Source organism: Equus przewalskii, chromosome 22 (assembly GCF_037783145.1).
Source record: "Equus przewalskii isolate Varuska chromosome 22, EquPr2, whole genome shotgun sequence".
NCBI classification, from domain to species: Eukaryota; Metazoa; Chordata; class Mammalia; order Perissodactyla; family Equidae; genus Equus; species Equus przewalskii.
In genome coordinates this window covers 18603171-18630861 of record NC_091852.1, presented here as the reverse complement: position 1 = coordinate 18630861, position 27691 = coordinate 18603171, and the positions used below count along the sequence as shown (strand labels likewise).

General features: G+C 43.6%; 1 protein-coding gene and 1 long non-coding RNA gene across 19 annotated transcripts in view; one reads left to right on the top strand and one right to left on the bottom strand.

The window, feature by feature from the left end:
- The window catches only part of TRPM3 (transient receptor potential cation channel subfamily M member 3), a 502828-nt gene that overhangs the window by 13943 nt on the left and 461194 nt on the right, over positions 1–27691 (bottom strand). The gene's annotated exons all lie outside the window — the stretch shown is intronic.
- Positions 1–27691, top strand: part of LOC139078683 (uncharacterized) — a 76754-nt gene that overhangs the window by 8642 nt on the left and 40421 nt on the right. Inside the window, exons 2-3 of the long non-coding RNA XR_011531699.1 lie at positions 19720–19848; positions 22181–22231. This is a non-coding gene — a long non-coding RNA (uncharacterized lncRNA). The remainder of the gene's footprint in view (positions 1–19719; positions 19849–22180; positions 22232–27691) is intronic.

Below are 27691 nucleotides of genomic sequence, written 5' to 3'. Positions count from 1 at the left end.
GCCTGTAGCTACCTACTTTCTTCCAGCAGCATTTCCATTCCAAAAATGTGCTTTTCAGGGCACAGGGAATAAAACCCAGCTGCACTGAAGATACGGACAAATGGGAAAAAAGATCTGGAGGTGGGGGTAGGGAGGAAGGTGATGTGTGGGACTGGGTGAGCGTGAGTAATGTGCTAATGAGGCGGGCTTGGAGTTTCCGGGTAAATTCAGGTGAAAACAAATCCTTGACAAAGCTCCTTAGTGCTGCAAAGACAACATGGCCAGGGGGTGATGTGGTGCCCAGGGATTGGTGACGTGCTCCTCCCTCTCCAGCTGCCTTATGTTGGCTTTGGAACAGGGTCCTTTTTTGTCTGTCTCTAAATAGGAGGAGCCACGAAGAAGTCTCAGCAGTTGCCACAGCCAGCTTTTGAAGATCTGCAGGGAACGTTTGCAATGTTGACCTAGAATCTCGGCTGGAGTACCTGGCGAGGGGTCTATTCCCTTCTCAACAGTTAACATTGCTAGGCTGTGTGTTCCATAGTGGTTCTCAACCCTGGCTGTACAGGGATACCCTGGGGAGCTTTAAAAAGCGCCACCCCAGACGATTGAATCAGAGTCTCGGAGGGTGGCTCAGGCACCAATATAATATTTCTTTTAAAACTTCCCAGGTAATTCTCAGGTGCCATTAAGGTGAGTCCACTGAGCTAGAATTAGACCTGAAAAATTCTGTGATTTTTGACATGCTTTCAAGTCCAAAATGCATCTTCTCAGCCTATGAAGGTTTTAATAATATTGGGACACCAAGACTCTGTTTTTATGGCCATCTCAAGGAGCTGGCATCTTTTTTATTATTGGCCGTTGTGGCACTAACTGCCAGACAGCCCTGGAAGAGGTCCTGATCATTTACTCCCTTGGAAGGAAAACCCAGTGATGGAGGCCCCCACTGGCTCCAGGAGGAAGTCCAAACTCTCAGGGTGGCTGGCTCAGGGCCATCTTTTGCCACTTCTCACCTCTCCCTCTGAACACAAACTGGACCAAGTTTCTTGCAGTTCCTAGAAATGTCATGCTCTCTTTTACTCCCTGATTTTGAGCCATGCTTTTAGTGCTTCCCAAGGTCCCCTCTGACACCTTGCTCCCACTGCCATACCTCCCCTGGGTAAATTCTATTTATTTTTCGGTGCTTACTCAACTTTCTGAAGTTCAACCCAGCCAGGTTTTTCAAAGGCCTTTCAGCCCTTTCCAGCCAGGACCGGGGTAGGTATTGACAAAGGTTCTCTGCTTGACCAAACTCTACTCAGGTTCTTCCGAGCTTTTTTTCAATTAGACCTTGACTTTTGGACTTCCGTGTCTGTCTCTGCATTGTTCAATTTTAGCAAGAATCCTGTTAAGTCAGGTTAGCTAGAATCCCCACCCTCAATATCTGATCAGGTCCCCCATCCACCATCTCCCAGGTGGAGTCTGATCACCCTCTCCTGTCTTCCCCAAGAATCCTGTTAGGTCAGTTTAGCCAAGATCCCACCTTCCCCCTGACATTTCCTTTTAGTGATTTTTCCAGCCACCAGCCCCTACCCTGCTCCTGGTATAAATTCCCGCTTCTCCTTGTTGCATTCAGAGTTGAGCCCATCTCTCTCCCCTACTGCAAAACCTCATTGCAGTACCCTCCCTGAATCAAGTCTTCCTTACCATCTCTAACACACGTCATACATGCTTTTTGCTTTAACAAATAATTTTTTCTTTAGTAATTTTATCTTCCTTATGATCCTAGAGCCCCCTCTGCTTGCCCCTCTGGGGGTCTTCTCACATGGTATCACCCTTGCCAATTTACTCATCTATGCCCCACACAAGATTCCCAGTGAGAAAATTGCTCTTCCAGGTTTCCCATGACCTGCATACACGTAGCACCTCCATGCACATCCACACACGACCACTGTCTGTTGAACGAAGAAAGTAGATCATGTGGCCACAGTTTGGTTGTTGAGCACTAACAGACATTTCCCACAGTTCTGCAGGCCTACTCATGATGGACAGTCCTAACTCTGAGCCATTGTTGGTTCCTTCCTTAGGTCCTTTCCAGAAATCCCACTCTTGGCTTGGCAAGAAGGCTTCTTATATTCAGCAGAGACTTCACTTGGCCACAGCCCTCAAGGAATCCCTCACTTTGCTTTTCTCTCCTCCTGGAAGGCTGCCCCACCCACTCTACTTGCCTCCTCCCAGCCTGACCTCCTGAAGGGCTGTCACTCCTATTCTGTCCTTTCCTCTGGCTCCTGCCCAGATCTCTATGGGGATGCTGACAAAGAGCAGCAGAAAGAACTGCTTAGGGTAAGTTACAAATGCACAGTTTTAACAGATGTGGTCCCTGGTCTCCATTTCTCGAGGACATTGTGATATTTCTCTTCGCATTCTGGGAGAATGTAAAATAAACTTTGGAGGAGCAGTCCTTATCTATCTTGCTCTTTCCCCCCATATTTAGTGAGGCATGCAGACACTTCCTCCATTTGGGCCTTTCTTCCAGTCTAGAGAAAAACCAGGGAGAAGAGCAGGTGCTCACTGGTTTTATGCCCAGGCACGTTGCCATGGGTCTTCACACAGTGTCCTTGAGACATCTCTAGATCTTCTGTTCCTGCCTCAAAGGCCCCTACTAGTTAAAAAATTGGACCAGCTTAATATCTTTACACATGATTTGATTTGCTGTCAATGTGACTGGCTTTAGGGACTCTCTGCTGATCCCTTGCATGTTAATTGATTCCAGCTTCCCCCGCCTTTTACTGATCCTGCCTTTATAGAGGTAGCATTATTTTAGTGTTAGGAACACGCACTATAATTAGGCAGACCTGGCTTCAAACCCTGATTCCACCAATATCAAATGACGTGACTTTAGCTTAGTCCAGAAACTTCAGCTTCCTCATCTGTAAAATGGGGGTAGTAATAGCATACAACATGGGGGAGGTTGTCAAGATCATTAACTGAGATAATGCATACAGAGCCCTTAGCTCAGTATCTAGCATATCGCACTTGGTTAACATTAGCTGGTGCCATAATTAGTATTGTTATTTTTGTAATTAATAGGCTTTAAGCTTCTCGAGCTTAGGGACCACATCTTATTCCTCTTTGTTTTGCAATCACTAAGCACAACACTTATTCTACAAACATTTATTGAGTGTTATAATATGCTGGGTACAGGGGAGATTGGGGATCAAAGAGACAGCGCCTGTTGTCAAGGAGCTCACAGTTTAGTAGGGAACGTTACAATATTGTGTGATGTGAGCTCTGATAGGGGCTCTGAAGAAGCTCTGCAGAACGGCTGCAGCCCCTCTAACCTGGGTCACCCCAAGCAATGTGGTAGTCAGGCCCAGCCTTGAGGACCGTCATCTAGATTCTACGGCAACAAGTACGGTATAAATGAATTAGATGATCCTTGAGACAGTGATAACGATAATAAAAATGAATCATTAAGTAACAGCCTTCACTGGGTAATATCAGCACAGAGGCAGTGAACATTATATGCAGAAGTTAGTGCAAAACATTGCTTTATAATAGCTCCTAATGATGTCCTTGTTCTGGGTATTTATCTGCACTAGAAAGTGCTATGACTCAAACTCACAGATGTCTACCACTGATGACGATGAGCTGGGTGCCTTAAAGGCCTCATAAGCAGCAGATTCCAGAATGGGATATAAATTATTTGGATTGTCATGTGGCACCAACCAGTATCTGAGGGTTCATGTTCTCAGGAAAATGCTTCAGGGCACAGGCACTCAAGATGGTACACGGATGGATGTTTAGGGGCATGGGCGCTGGTGGTTCCCACTGTACCTCCTCCTTCCCTGCTTTGGAACCTGACACTTGAGTGGTTATTCTCCCAATCCTCTTGCAGGAAGTGAATGCACAGTCACCACCATTTTCATGTCAAGTGACATGTTGTCACCTCTCTCTTCGTTGGTGACGGTCAATGCAGAGTGCCTCTAGTGGATGTGTGCTGGTTCCACCTACCCAGTGTACATTTCCCCTTCCTCTCGTAAGAGCATTCTGGTTTCCCTTTGTGGAACTGCCCTCTCCCACTCTCAGTCCCTGAAGTTTGGGTGAAATGGACTCAAATTCCATATCTAGGAAATTAATGTGTGCACTATCCCCTGATTGCAGTGATTGGTTCAGAGATGGACATGTGACCCTAGCCTGACCAATCAAGGCCCATGAGCATCAGCCTTGGGACTTTTACAGAAGCTTGTATAAAAGAGAAGCTTTCTTTTTACAGTGCAATGTAAGGCTACCAAGTGGAGAGGGCTTGCCTGGGAGTGACTCCATCACAGAGAAGAAACACAGATTTATGACCCAGCCATGCCTAAAACCCACCCTCTTCAGTTACACGGACTATAAAAGTCCCTTTTTCCTTAAGTCAGTTTGAATTGCAATTAAGTGTCCTGACTAATACACTCACCCCCACCACCAGCCGCTCTCCACAGGCCAGTAATAAAAGACCCCACTCCTGAGACGTACCCCACTCCTGCATTTGGAGTCTTGGATAGCATGAAAAGATTGGAAGGGGCAACTGGGAATGGGAAATCTGACCCGAGCCCGGGGCTGAATCACAGCGTCAGGGTTCAGGAGCAGGCGCACTGTTGCTCCTCTTCCTCCCCGAGCACACAAGAACTGAAGGGTCTGCATGATCAAAGCTCAATTGTGCAACTAGAGCCTCTGACTCAGAAACCAATGACACAGATTCCACCTACTATCAGATAAGTAGGGTAAATGCACTTGGGGAGCTACAGCCAGGCACCCAGACAGGGCCAGCTGCTCCCAAAGTGAAGAAACCTTGTTGTAGAAGCCGATCATAGATAGATTAGGCCACAGGATCCGCAGGGTGGGGGTGCAGGTAGAGTGGGAAGGCTACATCTACGCAGTTGTGGCGAAATTAGAAAGGATCAAGCACTTGGTGATTCAGATTCTCTATGGTGTATTACGTGGGTCACATTGACATATGACATGGCAGGAAGTTGGAAGGGCCGTTTCTGCTAACCACGTATTAATAAGTAGAAATGGAATGGATGATTGGGCTCCAGAACAAGGAGAGGTTGTGCAGTCACAATCCAGCCAGAGTGTGTGGATGATGGTAAGAAAGCCCTCCCTTCGCTGCGCGTGTTCTGGAGAACACCCTTCCAATGGTTGGAATTTCTTTTTCATAAATAAACTTTTATAATAACTAAAATAAGGGTCAACAGAATCCCTCACTAGAACATAAGCTTCGTGGAGAAAAGGGTTTTTGTCTGTTTTGTTCACTAAACAAAACAGCACCTAGAACATTCCCTGGCACACAGTAGGTGCTCAATAAATATTTGCCAAATGAACGCAGGCAGGCCTGTCACATACTGTGCATTTGACCTGCAGTGGCAGGCATTTCTGTAAGAGTTACACCTGACCAATTTCACTGGATCTCTGTCTGTTTTCCTGTTTTTTTCAAGATCTTAAGTGACACAATGACCTGCCAATAAGAGATGGTTCCTATGAGAGCAAAAAGCTGAGAAAGGGAAAAAATGGGAAATGTTTGTTTGTTTTTGCAATTGCCAAGTTTTGCAATTATAAGAACACATCTGATCTTTGGGAAAGGCTGGGAAAAAATCTCCCTTCTGAATGCTGTTGTGTAAATTTCCACGGCACACCAGCTGTGTAACCCCATCTCAAATTCACGGCAGACATTGCTAATCAATCGTGATAGTCTTCTGAGTGTCAAGTTGTGGCGTTAGAATCCTTTTTAAGGCAAAACTTCCTAAAGCACAACCAATCAACTGAAGCTGACACAAGAGGTGGAACCTTTCTCTTGGTCCCTTCAAAAATGAGAACATGAGGTCTGGGTGATAGATAATTTCTGTGCCTCTTTTCAGGATACACTTCATGCCCACATGGCCTGGCCAATACCCAATCTATACTACCTTTCAGTTACCCAGGAACCAAACATGGTCAAATTGGACATCCTGCTTTTCTCCGACCCTGACATTTTTGATGAAGGACCACACTGAGGGTGTTGTGGGACTTCTGCCACGAACATCCTGGGCCCCCTAGACACTTCCCACTGCTCGTTTTAAAAGATAGCTTATAAAATGGATGCTTTCCCAGGAAATGCTGATCCTAGTTCTTTATCTGGGATCTTCAGAAGTGAAGGACAGTAGACATTTGGGAATATACATTGTGGAAAGCATAGCACGTGCCAGCCTCTGTGCTGGGCATTTCTCATCTGCCATTGCATTTAAGCTTCCCAGCAGCTTTGTAAGAAATGTATTATGCTTGCCTCACAGTTGTGGAAACATGCACTGAGGGGTGAAATGCTTTACCCAAGATCACACAACTAATAAGGGATAACGCCAGAACTGTTCACTCATTCATCCAAAAAATACTGAGTCCCTGCTATGTGCCAGTGGGAATCGGCATTGGAGATGCAATTATGAATGAAGCAGAAATGTGCCCTACCCTCTCTCTGACCCCAAAGCCTGTATGTACTCTTATCTCGTGTGGCCTTCCCAATGTAATAATGCTAGTGACCACCTATTGTATGCTTAAATGTAAGGCCTGGGCTATGGGCATTACTCACATCACCTTATTTTAACGTTTACAATATTTTGACGTATGGCTATTATTATGCTCATTTTACAGATGAAGAACTGAAGCTCAGAAAGCTTTAGTATCTCTGTCAGTATCTCCAAGACAGTTAAGAACAGAGTCAGGGTGTCCACTCAAGCCTGCTTGACTACAAAGTCTTTTTCCTCTGTGCCTCTGAAGCAAGAGGCAACACAGGGTTGAGAGGAATCTCTCAATTACGAACAAATGTAGAGACAGGTTGATAGAATTCTTCTTGTTTCCATCAACATGACTAACAGCCTGAGCTGCTCACATGAGGTAACAGATGTATGGAGCACTAAAATTCAGAGCGTGGAGAAAGAAATTCAATTCACATAATAGGTATCAGGTGTAGGTACCCACGTCCCCAAGATTAAGACACAAGCCCTTTTGATTTCATCCTGTAATACATGGGGGAAAGAAACATTTATTTAGTGCACACACAACACTGTTTCCCAAAAAGTATGAGAAATTAAAAATGAAACACCAATGTTTCACATAATCAGCATCATCTTTATAAAGATGACAAAGAAGGATATTTCTGGAAGATTGTCCCTTCCCTTCCTGTCTGAAGAATGTCTCAAAGCTTCTTCCAGATCACAGGCAATGCAATTACAAGCTTAGTTGAGTGTATTACTACACTTATCCTATTTTTTCTTTTCGAAGAAAGGATTTTCAACTAAAAGTCCATCTCGAAAAGATAAGGAGACAAAGAGGATTTCCCCACCTCCTTTTGAAAATCCATACAACTTGCCTGGAGGATTTAGAATGCCATTAGCACAGCTCCAATGGCTTACTCCAAGGAATTAGATTTAGATAGCTCTGCTCTTTTGGCTTTCTTCCTGACACAATGCTTTCCTTGGCAAGACAACTAGAGATGCCTCTCTTTCTATGGCTATGTCTTTCTAGAAGTTTCCTGATCTAAGAATCTTAGGTAGTGGTAGATCCAGACAGAAATCTTCTTTATGGGAGCATGGGGCACTTTCTATTTCTTTCAATAGGCTACAGCCAACGTCCTTTAGTGATGGATGACAGGAAGAGCAGCAGTAATTGAGAACCAGGTAAGCTCCAACTCTGTAGCGTCAAAAGCACTATCCACCAGCTCCGCCTTTTACTTCTTTTGTGGTTCATTTCTTTTCCCTCCCCCTGTCCTAACTGCTAGGTAAGATGCAAATCAGTCATGACGGGACACAAAGGCAACCACCAGAAAGGAGTAAGAGAGGGCCTCAGTTCCTTCCTCTGTTAATGGAGGGACTTGGACTATTGATATTCCCAACAGTGTGGTGCACACACAACTCAGGATGTCCAAGATGATTTTAGGATACAGGAACAGGGCATTAAATAACAGTGAAGTGGATGGTGAGAGAGTGATGACCTTTTCCAGCCTCTTTCGATCTTCCTGACTCCATCAGCAAGACTGCGTCAGTTGGAGAATAATATTTCTTTAACACTTCCTTCACAATTGCTAAACTCCCTTTTTAGTAAAGACTGGGCTGGCTGAAGGCTCAAGTATCTGGACGGAATTTCATAACAATGTGGTGTTTTCATTCTGTTTATTTTATGGTTATCTTCTATTACATCAAATTATACTGATTTTTTTTTAAATTTTATTTTTCCTTTCTCTCCCAAAGCCCTCCAGTACATAGTTGTGTATTTTTTTGGTTGTGGGTCCTTCTAGTGTGGCATGTGGGATGCCAACTCAGCGTGGCTTGATGAGCAGTGCTATGTCTGTGCCCAGGATTTGAACCGACGAAACCCTGGGCCGCCGAAGCAGAGCCTGCAAACTTAACCACCTGGCCACAGGGCCAGCCCCTATACTGATTTTTCAACATATTGAAATGATATAAATTTTCAAGGCTAAATTAATTTAGCTTTGAAAAAGGAGTCAATTTAACTGATATTAAAGAGTAGACAGAGATTACAAAACAGTGAATGCTTTATGTGACTAACTGAAGGTTTGGAAATGCTTGATTAGATGATTCCTAAGCCCCATCTAGTCCTGACATTCTATTACTCATGATTCCATGAAGAGGAAGAGAAAACCAGAGTAACTCCCAGACAGGATGATCTACCCCAGAAGCTAACTGTAGGCAGCTTATAGAAGCTGTATTCTTCCCACTCATGGCAGAAAAGCCAACAAATAACCAGGCCCCGCTGCACGATTTGGAACCTACCACCACCGAGGGCAAAAGAAGGCACCAAGAACAGAGCATCCAACTCTTCAGGGTTAGGGTTACAAGTTCAGCTTTGAGCTATTCAGAAAGCATGATTAAGTTGAATAAGCCTCATTTTTTAACTGAGTGAATTCAAAAGCAGGATGTCACAAGCCTAGGTATGTTGTGTGTGAGCTGTGAGTGGGGGAGGGGCACATATTTTGGGGAAAATGGGAGAAAATTCAATTCCCTATGTTATCTTGGTTCTGTGTTCTTGCCATTCTATATATCTAGCTTTACTTAGAAACAAATTATCATTTATTTGCTGTTGTTTGAAAGGGTTTCAAAATTCCATTAGTTCATTATCTGAGCTCAGGAATTAGTATCAGAAAGGCTCTGTACAAATCTTGCCAGGGAAGGATGTGTATCTCTACTAGCTTGTTGTATATGTCAGTGAGTTTGTTGCCATGATGCAGCAGATGAGTCACATTAATAGCTCCAATTTCTCTCCTCTCTCTGAATCCGGGCTCCTTTGCCATGTGATTTGATAGTTGCTCTCACTAAACAGGTAGGATCTATTTCCTTGCCCCTTGATTCCGAGTTTGGCCATGTGAGTTTCTTTGGCCAATGAGATGTTAGCAAATGTGACCCAGACAGAACCTTGAAAAAACCGGTGAGTGTTTCTGTTTCCACTCTTCCACCTCAGCCATCACCATGAGGAACATGCCTGAGCTAGCCTGCTGGAGGATGAAACACATGAGCCTCTGCTCCCAGTCGCTTCTGTTGTGTGAGCTAAGGTTGTTCTGGATCAGTTGACAGCCAGCTGACTGCCTGGCACATGACAGCCAAGACCAGAAGAACCATTCAGCCATCCCATAGGCTCCTGAGCTCAATAAATGCTTATAGCTTTAAGCGACTGCCTTCTGGGCTGGTTTGTCCTATTGCATTATCAATAGGTAATATCAATATTATTCATTACCTATCATCAATAGGTAATATCAATATAATATCAATACATACTCCACTTCCCTTGCTCTGCTCACAGGTAGAAGACACAGCCCAGGTCTTTCGGGTTGACAAAACCCTTTCCTAATTTCTTCACCCTACCTGCTTCAATTCAGGCCAGGTCCCATCATTGCCCAAGGAAGATCAAGTTCACTGAATGACCAATGGCTAATCAGACTCTGTCTTTAGAAATTAAACTGAAGTGCAGAGATGATGGTAGGTACTTAATTGAAAGATCATACAGAGTCAGACCATGTTAGGTCATGTAAAAGTAAAACAAGCCATCTGAGAGAGGGAGAGGGGAAGGAAGGGAAGAAGGAAAGTGGAGAGAGAGAGCAAGAGAGGATGAGAGGGATGATTGACTGATTGAGACTGGAGAGAAGCAGACAGAAAAGAAGACGAGAGCAGCCGTGTCTTCCGATTCTGCCTTCCCTGAACCACTTCCAGTTTCATTTCCAGTCAGCTCACGTCGTGCTTTGTTTCCTGTCTTTGAATGTCTTTGAGGTTTCCTCTTACACACTTACAGTCAATCTTTTATTTAATCTAGCTTGAGTGGGTTTGGTTTTCTTGCAATCACATTTTTCCCTAGTTGAGGAAACAGTCATTAACACCTTAAAGAGAACCAGCTTCTCAGGCCTGTAGTTTCATCAGAGGAGGCAAAAGTCCAGAGAGCTCAGGGAAGGGCCAGTGAGAAGGGAGAAAGGGGCTAGGGCAAGAGTTGGAAGGATGGAAATAAAAAGCATTTAACTTACCATTTGACTGAGGGCTTGCATCATTTGTTTTGATATTTTCCAAACAAAATAAGATTAGACAAGCTATTTTCTTCTTCAAACCAAAAACAACAAAAAATTTCAGAGAGAAAGTCAAATGGGTGACTTACTCTCCCGGATTTTTGTGCTGCTGTCCACCTCCACTGTAATTCTTGACTGATCTTCTTGTCCCAGCTCCTCTCGTTGCAACAATACACCCTTGAGAGCTACGAGGGCAGGAAAACCTGTCCCTTCCGTCACAGGTTCAGGGAGCTCCATTCCATTCTCATAGCTTAACCGTGGAAGGTTTCTCCCGTGGGTCCACACCACCCTAACCACCAGGGCACACCTGAAGGAATATGCTTCTTGTTTTTGTTTAAGAAGGGATCGCATGACTTTTTAGAAACCCATACATCTGGCCTGTAGGGTATTTGAAGAGGGAGGAGCCAGGGCCTTCTTGAAGAGAGAATGTCTTATAAAAAGAAACCAGCAGCCTCACAACAGGGCTCCCTGTGCTGAGAAGGGTCAGACCAGCGAGCCAGACTGTGCCTATCTCTGTGCAGACGTACATCAAGGACACTAGGCTAGTCCAGCTCCACAGAAACGATCCATGGCTCCGGCCAACTCCCATTGGATTGTGCCCCTGGAGTTATAGGACATCAAGGACAACCACCAATGTGGCCCCTAATATTCAGGAACGCGTTTATAAGCAAACACAAGTTCCTGCTGACATTGTTTATGAATTCCCTGGTAAGTGACAGACAATACAAGAAATCCATTTATACTCACAGCTCACACTCCTGGTTCTGCCTTCTGGCACATTTCCCCCTCGGTGCCCCTCATTCCCTTACTGCCCTCTAGGTCCCAGGCTCTGTTCTCCCTGCCTTCTCTCATTTTACTTTAAGGATGGTCTGCCCACTTGCCTCTGTTTACTGCTAAAACTTGAGCTTTTCACACTTCAACTGATGCTCCTCCAACAGCAAAGAATCCAGATCATAGTCCGTCCTTGTTCTACTTACAGCTAAATAGCTGTGGATGGGCTCAGACTCCAGTGCCCATTACTTGCTGTCATGTTGTGAATACGAGTCCAACTGTATGCCGAATATAAACAGCATTATTATCATTATAACAAAATAGGACAATACACCCTTGTACAGTGGATTAGCAACTTTTTCTTTCCCACAGCGATGTTGACCCACATCAGGTAAAATAAATAAATACTTTCATCTTGAAAGGTCTATCTGTTAAAAATAAGAAACTCAGATGCCAATCAAGTGGAGAAGCGGAGTCGGGGCTATAGAGAGGGGTAGGATGGGAAAGGCACTTTGTGGTTAATCATAGTTTGAATATGTTAAATAAGCACATTATCGTACATCTGCATAACTGAGTCATCTTACTAAATCATTCTTTGAAGTCACTAGACACAAGGCACTAACCCTGGATGGGTTCAGTTTGAGTCCTAGATCTGACAATTTGCTGTCTGTGTGCTATCGACTACGTCGATTAATGTATCTGAGACTCAGTTTCCTCATGTTTAAGCCAGATATAATAATAATAGAAATAATGTTAATAATAATGATGATGACACATTCCCAACTTCTCACATCATTCATTCAACAAATATTTATGGAACCCCTACTATGTGCCAGACACTGTTCTAAGGGCTTGGGATACACCAGTGAATGGAACATCAAAGATGCCTACCCTCCCGGAGCACGCACTGGGAAAGGGGCAGAGGCGGCGGTGGGTGGACAGAAGATAAACAATAGCATAATAAGTCAACCAAGTGGTGTGTTAAAAGGTGATAAGTGCTGTAGAAGGAAAGAAAAAGTAAGGCAGGGCAAGGAGGGTCAGGAGGGTGTGTGGGGGGCTGGGAGCCCCATTGAGAAGGCGAGATGGGAACTCCACAGGTGAGGGAGCTGGCCCAGAGGCTTTCTGAGGAAAACGCTCTAAGCAGCGGGTGCTGCCAGGGCAAAGGCCCCGGGGCGGAAGCACACCTGTTGTGTTCTGTGAACCACAAGAAAGTTCTCGTACCTGACATAATGCAGGGGAGGTTAGCCAGAGAAGAGAAAGAGCGCTAAGGGGTGGGGGGAGGGACAGCATCATATGGGGCCTTTGGAAGGACCTCCCAGGATCCAATCAGACAATGAAAAGGCATTATTATTATTGTAATCCTTTATTGGCTTTATTAAAGAAGCTAATTCCCCTTCATCCATTCTAGCCCCTCCCTGACAGTTTCTGGCTCTAAGTGAGTGCTCTCTTAATTACTTCTGTTTTTCCCAATAGATCCCCAGTGCCCTTAAATGAAATAGGGACCAACCCCCTGTCCCCAGGCGATGGACAGAAGGCGGCCGAATTTTGGTCCTCCGCAACCACTCTCAGACATTTGTCTCCACCTACCATAAAGAAACTGAGGGCTCATGAAAACAGGTGCCTGGCTCACTGGGGCTTTCTCTCAGTCCTACCCACAGTAACAGCCACCCTGCCTTTACTGGCCAAACGGCAGCCCGCTGAGGGAAAGCTGATTGCTAATCTGATTTGAGCATAATCAACTTTTACAGATAGAAGAAACTCTCATAGCATGAGGCTTGGGAGAGGGCACAGGGTTCTTATTGATGACTTCAGAGCACAATCCCCGCTTTTCTCATGGCAGCTAAACTCCTCAGTGGTGTCTGCTTAGTGCAAACTGTTGGCTGCAACTGCTGCGTCAAAGCGCCATCAGCTCAGGTGCAGGCAAAACCTCTCCATTCCTTAAGTGTCTTAACCTTTCTCGGGGCAGGAAGCCCAAAAAGCTGGCGCTGGCGGTTAGTCTGAAAACTTTCTAGACAGTTTTACTCAGCAGTGTGGATATCCGTCGCAAAGTGTATGAAGAGAAAGGGTGTATTTAAATTCTCATTTCCTTTCTTGGTGAAGATGGGAAGGTAGTTACTTCTTTTTTAAGTGAAATAGATGGTTTATATGTAGTCTGTGTTTTTCTCTTAGACCTGGACAAAAACCACACACACACAAACACATAAACACACACGCACACACACACAAAAGATGCTGCTGCTTTCACAAATGATCAACTGAGTTGACCACGTTGATTAGAGTGAGAATAAGATGACTTCATTTTGTCATTGCACAAAGTACAAACTAGTGACATGTGAAAGCTGACCTGTATTTGTTTCTTTTAAAAGATGTCCATCCCATTTTTAATAAGCTATGCTTCACACAGCTCCATTCTAAACAATGCTGTGTGGTGGCATTTCCTTTGGCCAAACTGATCTGAGTAGACCTGTGAGAAAATCTGCAAATTAAACCATAAGCAGTAAAAAATTGGCTAGTTCTGGGTCCTACATAGAAAGGAAGCAAGTTGGGCTTTTTCCAATATATTCCTTGCCTAAGAGTGAAACAAAGGCTGTTCTCCGGGCTCTGGTGGATCAGCTTGTGGGCCTGCAAACTTGGGGAATTTGTAGCTGAATGTTCTGTCTTCCTTTATCCATATCTGGTACAACTCTTTAGTAGAGAGAGGATGGTTAATGCGCAGGTTCTGTGCTGCATGCTCAATGATGACACATATACATGCATGTGTGCACACGCACACACACCTAGGAGAGAGAGGAGAGCTAAAAGAAAGTCATGGGGTCAAGTCCTGCTTGATTGCTAAGTTAACTAACAAGATAAAGAGGAATAGCCTCATGCGTCCACTTAATATGTGACCTGACTACAATCAAATCCCAGTGTAAGATGCAATTCTACTTAAGGCGACGTAAAATCAATGTCCAGTGGAATGAGAGGGATCATTGTTCCTTGGGGCCACAACAGGACATGCCAACTTGGACCGACATAAGGCAGATGGCCAAGTTTTTCTCTACAACTTTTCAAAGAACAAGGCTGCTACGGGTCTGATGAAACAAGTTTCAAACTCAAGTACAGCAAGCATTTATAATTATATAGCAAACAATTGTGGTTACAACCATCGTAGAGATGGGCATGTAGGATTCTAGATGCTTTCACATATATTATCTCATTTGACTGTCACAATAACAAACACATTTTCAGAAGGTATTAAGGTTATAGAGGCTGATCATGAAGACAAAATAGTGAAAATTCTGCAGGGAACACCTTAGAACTTCCCACCCGTTCATTTACTTTTTAAAATTTCATTTGACAAACAATTAATAAAGCACTTGCTATATTGCAGGCATTATTCTTCTTGCTTTATCAATTTCAACACAAAAAATATGAGAATGAATATAAGGCAGTGTCCCAGTCAGCTCGGGCTGCCATAACAAAATACCATAGGCTGGGGGACCTCAACAACAGATATTTACTTCTCACAGTTCTGGAGGCTGTGAAGTTCATGATCAAGCTGCTAGCTGATTCGGTTCCCCAGTGAGAATTCTCTTCCTGGCTTGCAGATGCCATCTTCTCACTGTGTCCTCATATGGCAGAAAGGGGGAAACAAGCTCTCTGGTGCCTCCTCTTACAAGGCCACTAATCACATCATGAGGGCCCCATCTTCATGACCTCATCTAAATCTAATTACCTCCCAAAGACTTCTTCACAGTCACACTGGGGGTTAGCGATTTAACCTATGAATTTTGGGAGGACACAATTCAGTCTTTAACCGGTAGGTACTATTACTATGTCCGTTTTACAGATAAGTAAACTGAGGCACAAACAGGCAACTAACTTGCCCAATGTTACAGGGCTAGTAAGAGTCCTCAGAGCCTAGATTCAAACTTAAGATTCCATCATCTTAACCACCACTTTGTGCTATTTCTCGTGGTGAGGGAGTTGAGAGTTATTTTAAAGTCAAAATGGTTTGAATGCCTGGACATCTGCATTTAGACTTTCCTCATGTTTCATTCTGTTGCCTGGGTCAGTGGCTTTACAATGGTGATGTCCATGAGTAATACTCTTTCCATGTTATAAAGACTTTTAAGAGTAAGTTTGACCATAAGTGGCTTTTGGCCAACATGCTTACTTTAGAAGAACATCTGTGTGGCTAATACAGTCAATGTAAATGGAAAATGTACATTTATCACCACAAATATAATGAATGAAATGAAAAGGCCCAGTTTTCATTTCGTTTATTGACCAAGGTGCCTTTGGAAATGAGTAAGTTGATATTCTTCGGAAGGGACAAGAACAATTCCAGTCCAGAGTGTATCATTTATACTGTGTTGGACAAGGTGCTTCATCCCACAGGCTCAAAGACTTGATTTAAGCCCTCTTAGGTCTTGTTTATCCCAGCTAACTGTGTAAGCAGTCTGTTTTTAATCCATGGAAATAGAGATCTCTCCATTTCACTAGAGTGTGTAGACAGGCCCAAGAATAAGCGATTTGCTTAGGCATAGCTATCTGCACCTACCATGACTGATAGCTTCATTTAGCATATTAGGGTTGGGTTTGCTGAGGATCTCTGCTGAGAAGAGGTTGCAGACCAGCTTCAAACAAGGTATAACCCATGGACAAAGCCAAATCTTGTTTTGCTGTGTGTCATGAAGAATAGCCTATTATTTCACATTACTAGGTGAATGAGGAACTGGTTATGTCAATGGTTACCACGGATATGCACTGCTCCAACTGGTCCCGGAATACAACAGGAACCAGTGATGTTGAGGTGAGGAACATCAAGCACAGGGATTTGGCTTTACCAATCAGTAGAAGTCTGTGATTAGCATCTGAGACCAATTAAGATGTTCATACTCATGTTGATATGCTTCAAAATCCAAGAGAACACTAACAACAATGGCAGGTATACAGGGCCAACTGGGCAGAGTGGGGTCAGTAATATGTTCATTGCAATGCTCTTTTCATTTAATTAAATTTACATATGAATTAGTTAATTAGCATTTTTTACTTATGCCTTGTTTAGGTCTGTCTCCAGTCTAAGTTACATTTCCATGGAACTGACCCAGACTATGATCCATGAACAATGTTCAGGGACTTAATCAGTTCTATTTTGAGATTTAAAGAGACAAAGTTAAGGATGCTTCCATCTTTGTGTAGATTTGGTGGTCTGAATTACTTAGTGCTCAAGTCTGGAGTTTCTTTAGATTCTGTGACTCTTTGTGAAGAATCTTCTTGTTAGGCAATCATAGCTGGTTAATTTAAGATAGTGAACACATAAAAATAATGGAATTGCATTTTGAAAAATTCTGTAATTCAGATTTTTTGCTAATTTGGATTCACCTGGTAGTTAAAATTAGTGAAGTTTTAGGTCATAATATTAAGTGATATTTTAAAAAGTAAATTTTTGGGAGAGCAACATTCAGCTATTTTTTACTCTCTGCTTAAGAGAATCCTGGTGTAAATTAAGCAGATTGAATATTGGGCCATTATGACATGACTACTTAACAGTTGGGTAAAGCAGATCCAAGGACCAGATATCCATTGAATGGCCAACGAATCACTGAAAAGTGGGGAGAAGCTAGCCAATTGCAAATAAAATATTGATTCCAGATATCTCCAGCACAGGAACACTTGTAATATCTTATATAGTCTATCTTCCAGTCTTTCACACTCTTTCTCTCCTTTTGCTCCATTGTCTTTCATTCTCTCTTTTATTTTCTTGCTTATTTTCAAAGAGATTATGAGGTCAACTTCCTATTCCACCTGAATAACAATGTCATTCATCTTGAACTGGCCAGAAAATATAACATCCCCCTTCTGTGGGTCCTACCAAATGCAAAGCCTTTAGCATCCGTTTTGAGGTTTGACAGGAAAAGCCTCTCCTCTCCAGATTATTGAAAAGCTTATCTCAGTCCAAATTCTGCCATCCATATGTTGACGAAAATAATCCATAACCAATCCATAAATGAAAATTTGGGTGAATTTATTCTGAGCTGAAATCTGAGGACCATGGCCCAGGGCCTTTCTTCCTGAAGGAAGAAAGGGCACCAAAGAAGTGAGGTATACAGAGTGGTTATATACCCCCATACAGGATGTTTCACATATGATTGAAATGTCCCTTCCACAATAGTCACAAGATTGCCCTGTCGGCCACAGCGCTTGATGGACACAGCAGGTAGTGGGTCTGCTATCTCAGAGGACGTAGCAGGAGGCAGGCCTATTGTCTCAAGCTGGGTGGTCATAGATCAGCGCAGCAATCAGTTCCTAGCCTAAGGAAAGATGCTTAATCCTTAAGGGAATGCCAACGTTGGGAGGGGGAGGGAAGTTGCACCTTTATCTCAAGGGCCTTTGTCCTTGCCATAGGGAATATCTAAAGCAGATATACAATGCATGCTCAACAGCCACGGTCAGGCCCTTTTGGAAAGACAAGGTCAGGCTGAATTAGGTTTATACCAAATGGCTTCCTCATATTCTCCAATATATCCTATTGCTTGCCATTTTTATTTGTCACATACCACATCTACAAACACATGGGAGACAGGGAGCACTGGACCCAGGCTCTGGAGCCAGCCAGCCTGGGTTCAAATCCCAGCTCGGCCATTTGTTAGCTGTGTAACGTTTGGCAGGTCACTTAAGCTCTCTAGGCCTCAGTTTCCTCAACTATAAATTGGGTGATAGTCACACCCACCTCAAGAGTGTTGTTGCAAAGATAAATGAGTGGTTAACACATGTAAAGCTTTAGACAGTGCCCAATACATCGTGAGAAGTCAGTAAATGCTGGCCGTTTCTGAAAGAGGCCCTCCTGCTGGAGACTTGCAGACCAGGCCCCTGAGCCAGCTGCCAGGGTTCAAAGTCCAGCTCCACCTCTCAAATAGCTGTGCACTCTGGGCAGGTTACTTATTAGGTCTAACCATATGAACTTTCTGAGAGGAGAGCAGTTTTGATCTACAAAAATGGCAACTTCAGAGGGTTCAACCTAATATGTACATAATCTTCTCTGTGCTTCAATTTCCCTACCCATTAAAAACAGGGGCAATAATCCTACCTCATAGGATTGTTATGGGGAGTAAATGAGTGAGCATTCACAAAACATGTGAGACAATGGCTGATATATAGAGAATGATGTTTAAGTATTGACTATTCTTATTTTTATTACCCTCACATCTCATTACTGCTTGACCCAAACTTTCCCCAGAATATCCTGCTTATTAATCCCTCTTTTTGCTTCTGTCAATCAGCCTTTCTGTTTCACCTGCAGTGCCCCACTGCTCCTTCAAAGTTTGGTCTCAATTCATCTGATTGACCTGCCCACTCCATTCCCTCCATTTCTACCATGTCTCTTGGCATTTGTATATTCACTAAGGACATGATGTTTTATGTTAGCTGGCAGTGGTTCCCATGTTGTTTTTCTCTTCTTCACATACTGATACTGGAGTGTGAGAGTCCTGGGAGGATATGACATTTCTTCTGCTTTGTGTCTTTTCACATGATGATAGTTTTATATCTTTAGAAAATTCCTTAAGTTATGCTTAAATGTGGGACCCCTAATGTCTTCTTACTTTTTTTTAAAAAACACACCTTAAAAAAACTTGAATAATTTTAATTTTATAGAAACGTTGCAAAGATACTACCGAGAATTCCTATACACTCCTCACTCAGTCTCCCCTAATGTTGGAGTCTTATGTAACCATCGTACATCTGCCAAACCTAAGAAATTCACATTGGTGCATTGATCCAGGGAGCTGCACTGCATTTGGTCCTCATGTCTTCCTGGTCTCCTCTGGTTTGCGACAGTTTCTCAGTCTTCCTTGTTTCTCATGACCTTGACAGTTTTGAGGAGTCCTGGTGAGGCATTTTGTAGAATGTCACTCAGTTTGAGTTTGTCTGATTTTTTTTTGCATGATTAGACTTGGGTTATGAATTTTTGGGGAAGAATACCACAAAGGTCAAATGTCGTTCTCATCGTATCACATCAGGGGGTAAATGATACCAACATGACTTCTCACTGGTGATGTCAACTTTGATACCTCTCTACGTTTTTTAACAAAGTACAATTTTTACATAGAATTCTCTACATGTTAAACTTACCAAGAGACAATCCAAAGATAGTAAGTAGCTAGATTTCTAAACACATAGCATTTTCAAGCACTGAAGAGGCTTGTTCAGTTCTCAACCTTATCAGATCTAAGATGTCTTTTTTTATAGTAAATATTTTCTACTGCTTCTTTTACTATTATGGAGTGAGATTTATAGATGATATAATTTATCTGTACATATATAATCACAGAATAATCAATATAATGTTCTAATTTTAATATAAGGGGGAAATAAAAGGAAAACAATTTATAACAAAACAATAAATATTTTGATATATAAATGCTCAGGTCTGACTCTTCTAGAAGCCATCGTGAAGTGGTCAGATGCTTACACCTACATGAAGAATCTCCACGAATGAGACAGACACAAATGTAGACTGACAGAAGTCTCGAATACAATGAGCAGCATTGTCATTGGTGAGTTGATTTTCCAAAAGGGTGAACAACTCTTGGGAAAGTTCCAAAGCAAACAAAATACCATCTCCCTCAATTTTCATGGTGGTTTCATTCCTGGAAAAATCCACAGCTTATCAAAGACATGCAAAAATATTGGGTCTTTAAATGCAAAATGGAGTTAGGCTGCGATAATCATAACCAGGTTTTTCACCTACATGAATGTCTGCTGGAACACTGGAAAGCTGTGTGGGACAGAGCACAATGCTTTACTGTGAGAGGGTCCTGTGCATTGCAGGACATGAACCCTCCCTGGATCCCACCAGTGGTGCCAGTGGTGCCCCCCAATCAGGGAGGGAAAGCAAAAACATCCCTTGAATTTCAAGATAAAATTTCCAAAACATGGGGGCCTTGCTGCCCCAGTCAAGACCACCACTGGTCTAGTGTTAAAGTCCAATCACTTCATTTTATAGCTTGGAGTGGGGCTCAGGTGCACATTGGCAGCACAGGAGGGCCAAACTTAGCCTGGAAGTCAGGTTTCTCAGCTCTTAATCTGCATGATCTGGTGCCTACTGAGCCCTCAATAGTACCCATTGGCAACCCTTGGATTGATGCTGAAATCAGATCAAATCATGCAACTCACGTCACACACACACACTCCCCACCACAACCATCACCATCATCATCACACCTAACAACTTGATTCCTGCACAAAACCCTTCATAGAGTTCCTATTAAATGCAGAATAAAATTCAAATCCTTACATTGGCCTAAAAGGCCCTGTACAACTTGACCCTCATTTGCCCCCCTGGCTTTATTTCATACTATTTTCCCCTTGCCTGTGGTGCTTCCATCATGGCGGTCTTCTCAGTTACTGGTAGGAGTTACCTCCTTCCTACCTCAGGGCCTTGGCACAGACTATTCCCCCTCTGGGCTCTTCTCCTGCTCTTTGCCTGGTGAACTCCTACTTATTCTGCATAACTTAGCTTAAAAATCACTTCCTCAGAGAGCCGTTCCCTGAGCCCCTAATACATCTCCTTGTTAGACGTTCTCATAGCGCCCTATATTTCTTGATCATATACTTATCAGAGCTTATGATTAAGTATTTATTTGTGCGTTTCTGTGTTTGATATCTGATGCCTCCACTGGGTTTTTAGCTCCCCAGGAGGCAGGAGTGTCATCAGTTTTACTCATGCCTGTACTCCCAACACACAGCGTAGAGCCTGGAAAAGAGTGGGTTGTAAACATTTGCTGAATCCATGACTGAATGAATAGTTATGTTAGCTGCCCAGAATGACTTGCAGGTTGGCTGGAAGGCAGACACAATAGGGCAGACAAAATCATAGTTTTTCATGATGAGCAGTAGCAATGGAATCTTGGTTCCATCCTGCTGTGAGGAGGGAGAGGCATGCTCTTGGAAACTGCTTGTTAGGGCTTAGTTGTTTCAATGGGCTTGATTTTAAAAGAACACCACGGAATAGAGGAGGCTGGAAGGCACCCCACTCTTTGGATGACTCAGGGCTCCTCTGTCCATCTGGAGCTGGCTTCCCTGCTGGAAGAGACTGGAGGAAGTAAGGCTTTGCAAGCTCCAGTTTTTTGGACTCAACCCTACAAGTACCCCCACTTCATCCTTCCACTGTTACTACCAAAACCCCTTTTCTCTGAGTAGGCCTTGGTATGGTGCCTTTTAAAGTGCAAATTTTGTTTCATTCTTTCCCCAACTTCAGTCCTTTGGGTATCCCTTTCATTAATTTGGCACATCTGCACATCACCGGTGCTATTATTTATTAATGTTTTTCTTTGAACACATCACACCCTGACATTGATGCAGACTTCAGCTTCATCATAAACACTAATATGCATGAACTCCTGTATTTCTTGGGCTTATTATATTCATTTGGGAAGGACTGCTCTTTTTCTTAACAGTGTTCCCGTTGGGAGGCACACCAAAGCAGACCTCCTTACTGTCCTTAATTTGTTAAAAATACTGAAGAACAGAGAGGTTCACTAACTTGCCTAAGGTCACAATTAGCAGAGGTGACAGAACTGGGATTCAAGGTGTCTGGCTCCTGGTTCTGTCCTGCGTTGTCCCTGTCACACTAACTCAAACCATTCTTAACCAAGTCCTCCACCCACACCAGACACTCCATAAATGTGAACCGCTGTGGGACTAATGATCACTCCCCAGAGCGAACTGTTGTGTAAGGTTTTTCCCCTGAGTGTGTTCCATCCAGTGCATGATGCTGGTGTCTCAGGGCTGACGCTTTTTAGCTCCCTCTTCTCAATTTGTAATGTTCTGACCTGTCCGTGAGTCACGTCTCATTTGCAAATGCTGCATTCTTGTTTATGTTACCAGGATGTTCCAGTTTTGATGATGAATGCTCCTCTGACATACTCATGGAGACAGGTAAATCTCCTCTTGGGAGGTACAATGTATTTTTCATGTGGGTATTTAATTCATCCATGATGGGTGCTTCTGAGACTATTCAAGGTGTCACTATCCCAGTGTCAGAGCAAACCTTCAGTGAGGCCACAGGATGGCTCCTACAGTGTAGGCAGCTCTCTTCCTGATTCTGAAAGTGACTGGCTTCTGGAAGATTCCCCCCTCCTGTCAGCATATGGTGGTGTGCTGTTTCCTGAATGAATGCAGAGTTGCTGATCCCATTCTTAAATCCAGTCCCTAACATAGAATTAAGTCACTTCCTTGAACCCAGGAATTCCACCATGACATGCTATCCCAGCTTGAGCTGCTTTAGATCTCAAACTCTAGTTACGCTGGCACTCTTTCTGATCCTAGTTGAACACATCTAGATCCTTCCTATCACATGGCTTCTGTCCTTGCCTTCCCTATCTCTGTTATGTTCTTTCCCCAGTTCTTGCCATACCTGTTTTCATCATTCACATTTCAACTCCATCTTAGCTCTTCAAAGCCTTTCCCTGACCATCCTACATAAAATTGTCCTACCACCTCCCCACCCCAATGACTCCCGAGCCTACTACTTGGATTTGTTTTCTTTGTGGAACTTATTACTACCCCAACGTATCTTATTATTTCTTTACTAATGTTCTATCTCCTTCCTGCCCCCAGTAGAATGTAACTCTCACAAAGGGAAATAGACGGCCTTTTTCTCCACTGCCAAATAGGGCACTTGATAAGTAGTTGCTAAGTAAGTAAGCGCATGACTGTGCTCCACTCACCACAGTGAGGTGCAGGGGAAAAAGGCGGGCTGTGGAGTCAGATGGAAGTAGCCTTCCGTCATCATGTAGAAATAAGAGCACTGGCTTAGGAGTTAGATAGGCCTGGGTTCCGATTCTGCCTCTGTTGCCCTAGCTGTGTGCCGTAAGCAAGTTATTTAATCTCTGCTCTTTATGGCCATCAACAGTAAATCAGGACTAAATGAGTTGCAGTATATTATGGCCTGCTCCAGTGCCAGCCATTGTAATAGAATCTCAACAACTGTTAATTGACTTCCTTTCACCTAGAAATGCCAGAAGAAATCCGGGAAACTCATGACACAGCCTTTGTAAAACACTTGACAGCTCATAAAGAACTCAGGCATCCTTATACGCAGTCCAATCTGCTTAAGTACAACTGCTGTATGTTTTTTCAAAAAGCAGTGATATTTTCGACACTTGGTTATCTTATGTAGACTCCTGATAGGATGGATAATCTTAAATCCACTGAAAGGAATCTAGTCTTTCAGAGTATGACCTGTTTGATACAGGTGTCCTTCACTCTGTATATTCAATTACTTGCTGTATAATAGAACGACATGCGCCACGTACAGTTCCTTCCATAGTTGAACAATATGTTCCTCAGGTGGCATAAGTGACTTTGAAGTACCTGTCAGCAACTGGCTTTCCTGGAACAGTACTATAACCGTTGAGTTCACAGTGGCATTTTACTTCTGAGGCCCTCTTCAGAATATTAAAAAGGGCACACCGCAGACTTCATTCCTTTGCTTCAAGGGCTGTGATTTTGTAAAGCTGGACCCCGTGGTCTACTCAGGAGAGAGACACAGGCTCCAGCAAATGTTTAAAAATGGTTTTGAATTTGGTCCAGTGTGTGAAGTTGGTCAGTAACTGTAACAATTGAGTCTGATCATGGGCAGTGCGTTTCCCCTTCCCCCTTCATCCCAGAGGATAAGCTGATTGACTGAACTGGACACTTTCACAGGGCTTGTGAGGTCACGGAAACCACTTTCTCAATTAGTGCAGGATGGTGCTTTCCTATTTAAAAAAATCACTGACGTCTCTCAGATACAAACTTGGGAAGGGAAGTGTTGAAGTTTGCTAGACTTCACCTGGATCACCAATATTTGGTGACTTCTGAACGATAAGTTAAGGCCTCTGGGTTCTCCTCTTGCTTCACTGCAATGGTAACTGGATTTATTCTGTCCAAAACTCACGCCCAAGAGCAGGAGATTGGACCTATTGATGTTTGCCAAAAGCGGCTTGTCATGTTGATCATTCTAACACCATAACCGCGTGATGTCCTAACTTGGTCTTTGGTCCAAAGATTGAGTGAGCAGAGCAGAGGAGGATGTTGTGAAACTCTGTATGGGATGGCAGATGGGGCCCTGGAGCATGCTGTTTCTGGCTTCAGATTGCGAGAACTTGGGATGAGGTCTGTCCTTTAGGACTTTGCAGATGTTGAGGGCAACTAGCTTGTGCCATTTTTCTTTGAGAAGCAACAATAAGAAGTTGAATTTTAGATTCCGATAGACTAGGTTTTCTCAACTATTGACCTTTTGGGTTGGATAATTCTTTGTCTGGGGGCTGTCTTGTGCATCACAGGATGCGTAGTAGCATGGCTTCTACCACTGCAGCCAGTGGCATCCTTCAAGTTGTGACAACCAAAAATTCTTCTAGGCAGTGCCAAATGTTTCCTGGGGTAGAAGGTGGGGCAAAATTGCCCCTGGTTGAGAACCAGTGAGGTAGACCCTCACTGTGGGAGATTTCGTGGTCACAAGAAAATTTTGAAATGTTCCAGCTTGTCTTGGGGTTTTTAGACCTTTGAGTTTCCTGGGAAATAGATTTCTGAGGGACCTGTTGACAGGCAAAGAATGAACTCGAGGAAAAAGTGAGAGAGGTGGGTACCCAAATGCATTTAACTCCTCTCTTGCCTCTTCCTTCCACTCTTGTGCCTCTGTTAGTCTTCTGGGGGGGGGGGGGGGGGGGGCGTGGCGGATGTAGATGAGGAGAAACCTGGCTGAACTGGAGAAGCTGCAGTTGGGAAGCCCAGCGCCTGCAGACTGAACTGGCAGAGCCTGAGGCTTTTAGAACTTCAAGCAATCCTCATATGTAAATTCAGGCATCAGCAGTTGACTGCAGGCAGCAGAGAAGATGGTTTTTGGAGGCAAGCCGGGCATCTGCCATGGCCCTGGGCAAAACTGCAATGCTGGCAAAGCTGTTTTTGCCACCACCTCTCTTTCGGCACCTCCCCCACACCCTGTCTCACTTTCCCTGCCCTCCAGGCACAGTCGCCTGCACTGCCCTCTGGCTGCTCAAAGTCCACCTCACCCAACCTGAGCCATCTGCTTCATTACCTGCCCCCATTGAACTCTCCTTCCCTGAATGCTGACTTCAGCTATTTTGGGGGTTAAGATGAAAGAGTCAAATACTTCACCCTAAGCAGAGAAGAGTCGTAGTTTTAACCCATTCAGGGGATGTTTTGACTCCCAGCAGCTTGCTACTCCTCTTTTAGAACACATTTTGGAACATGGGCTTTCTGTGGCTTATCTAGTTTCCCGGAAATGAGCATTACGGTATAATTTCTAGCCACAATCTCCCCACTGGGTAATCACAACCTATAAATTCCATAAACCAGAGTCTTAACTTAGAAAGTGGCTCCGTGTAAGGTGAGCTGTGCATTGCCCATAAGAAAAGATCCAAATTCCTTAGCCTGGCATACAAAGCCTTTATAATCTACCTTTCTAAACTCTTCTCCATTCATTCACTCAAATACGGTAGAAAAGATGGACACAGACCCTGGCCCCCACCCTCCAAAAATACATATAGTCCAGTGGGGGATACACATAAGAAATCGGACAAAAACAACCTGGTGCCATGTGTTAACCCAGGGTAGGTAATGGAGGCTTGGGAGCCCCTTGTAGGGGAGGCTAACCTCTTGTCAGCTGGCTCAGGGAGGAAGTCTCACTTCTCTGCTGTCTCTCTATGGCTACACCTGGCATGCCTCGTCCCCATCTCTAGCTTTCTACATGATGGTCTCTCTGTCTAGAATGTCCTCTCATGATCTGTCTGAAAAACTCTGAATACCCTTTATGATCCAGCTTAACTGTTACCTCCAAGAGAATTTCTCTGACGGTACTTTGCCCTCTCTTGTTTTTCTCTGCTTCATCAAGTGCCCCCTGCCCACCCCAAATAAAAATGTGTTCTTTCCTTTGAGCTAAGTCCTTATACATTGTCTCTGTGGAAATATGTATCGTACTGATTTGCAGTGATTTGTTAACTTGTCAATCTTCCCCATTAAACTTTTTGTAAAGTCAAGGCAATGAAGTATGTCTCTTTTTAATTCCCAGCTCTTAGCCCAGTGCCTAGCACACAGAAGGGCTCAGTAAATGTCACTGAATGCACAAACCCATTTAAACTAGAATCTGGAACATGTGATGGCAGGATGCTGCTCTATTCCTTTTTATATTACATTATGAGATATACGATATACAGAAGAGTCCATAAAACATATATGTCCAGGGTAAAATGAAAACCCATGTAACCACAACCCAGGTCAAGAAGTAGTCCCCTCTATTCTTAACTCATCAGCGGATGTCATCTGCTTGAATTGAGTGTGTCACTATGACAAGGACTCAAAATGCTGTGTCTGACCTGAAGTTATTGGGGTCTTCTGCCAAGCGTGTCCCCATCTTGAACCTCAGGCCTGATAGTCTAGATAACAAATATTTGACTGAAAGCCAAGCAATTCAAGCAGATATCACTTGGCAGACGTGGTCTGAAATCCAGCTGCAGGAAGCTCTTCGCTCCACTGGACAGTAACTTGTGAAAGATCTTGAGCACCTTACTCCCCCTTACATATTGAGGCTCCAGGCTTATTTGGACTCTGCCACATCTGAGAAAAAGCAATTAACATGTGAGCCTTGCTGAGGTTGTCAGCTAATAGTTAACCTGCGTGGAATAGTCTATTTTTTCATTGCTATTAAGGTAGATCAGTTAAAATCTTGCCATGTTATCAGAAAGGGTGTACTCTGCTCTGCTTTGAGTAGAAATCAGCCATCTGCCTTGTTGCATTTGGTCCGAACACTGTGCCTTTGGAGAGGCCCATAGTTAACAGGATGCATGGCAACCACCTTGAGTGTGTGACATAGCTCAGAGCTGGCAGGGATCTCATTGTGTCTCATCTGGTCCCACTGCTGGGCTCACACAGCTCTCCCTTCCTTCCTCAGCTGCTCTCAACAACCAAGGGCTTTCCTGCCTGGCCTGCTGCCTGCCCTTCTCCCTCCCTCCTACTTTCTTCTCTCTCTCTTCTCCTGCCTCTCTTCCTTATAGCTGCCCAACAATTAATCTCTGCATATGGACTAGAATGATGACTTATTCAATGGATATTTCTTGAACCTGGTTGTAATTCTCTTCTTGAATACAAATTCAGCTAAATTTCAAGAAGTTATCCATTCTACGATCCTCTTTGATTTCACTTTTCCGTGCGTGTGTGTGTGTGTGTGTGTACGTGCGCGAAGCATGATCACTACATTTAACTTAATCCAAATTTTAAATTTCTTTATAATAAACTTAACTCTTTTTCATCCTCTTTATTGAAATTTCAGGTGCTTTGTGTCTTGGAATTACTTTATATGTAGTCATTGAAAATTTTTTTTGATTATGTAAAACAGAC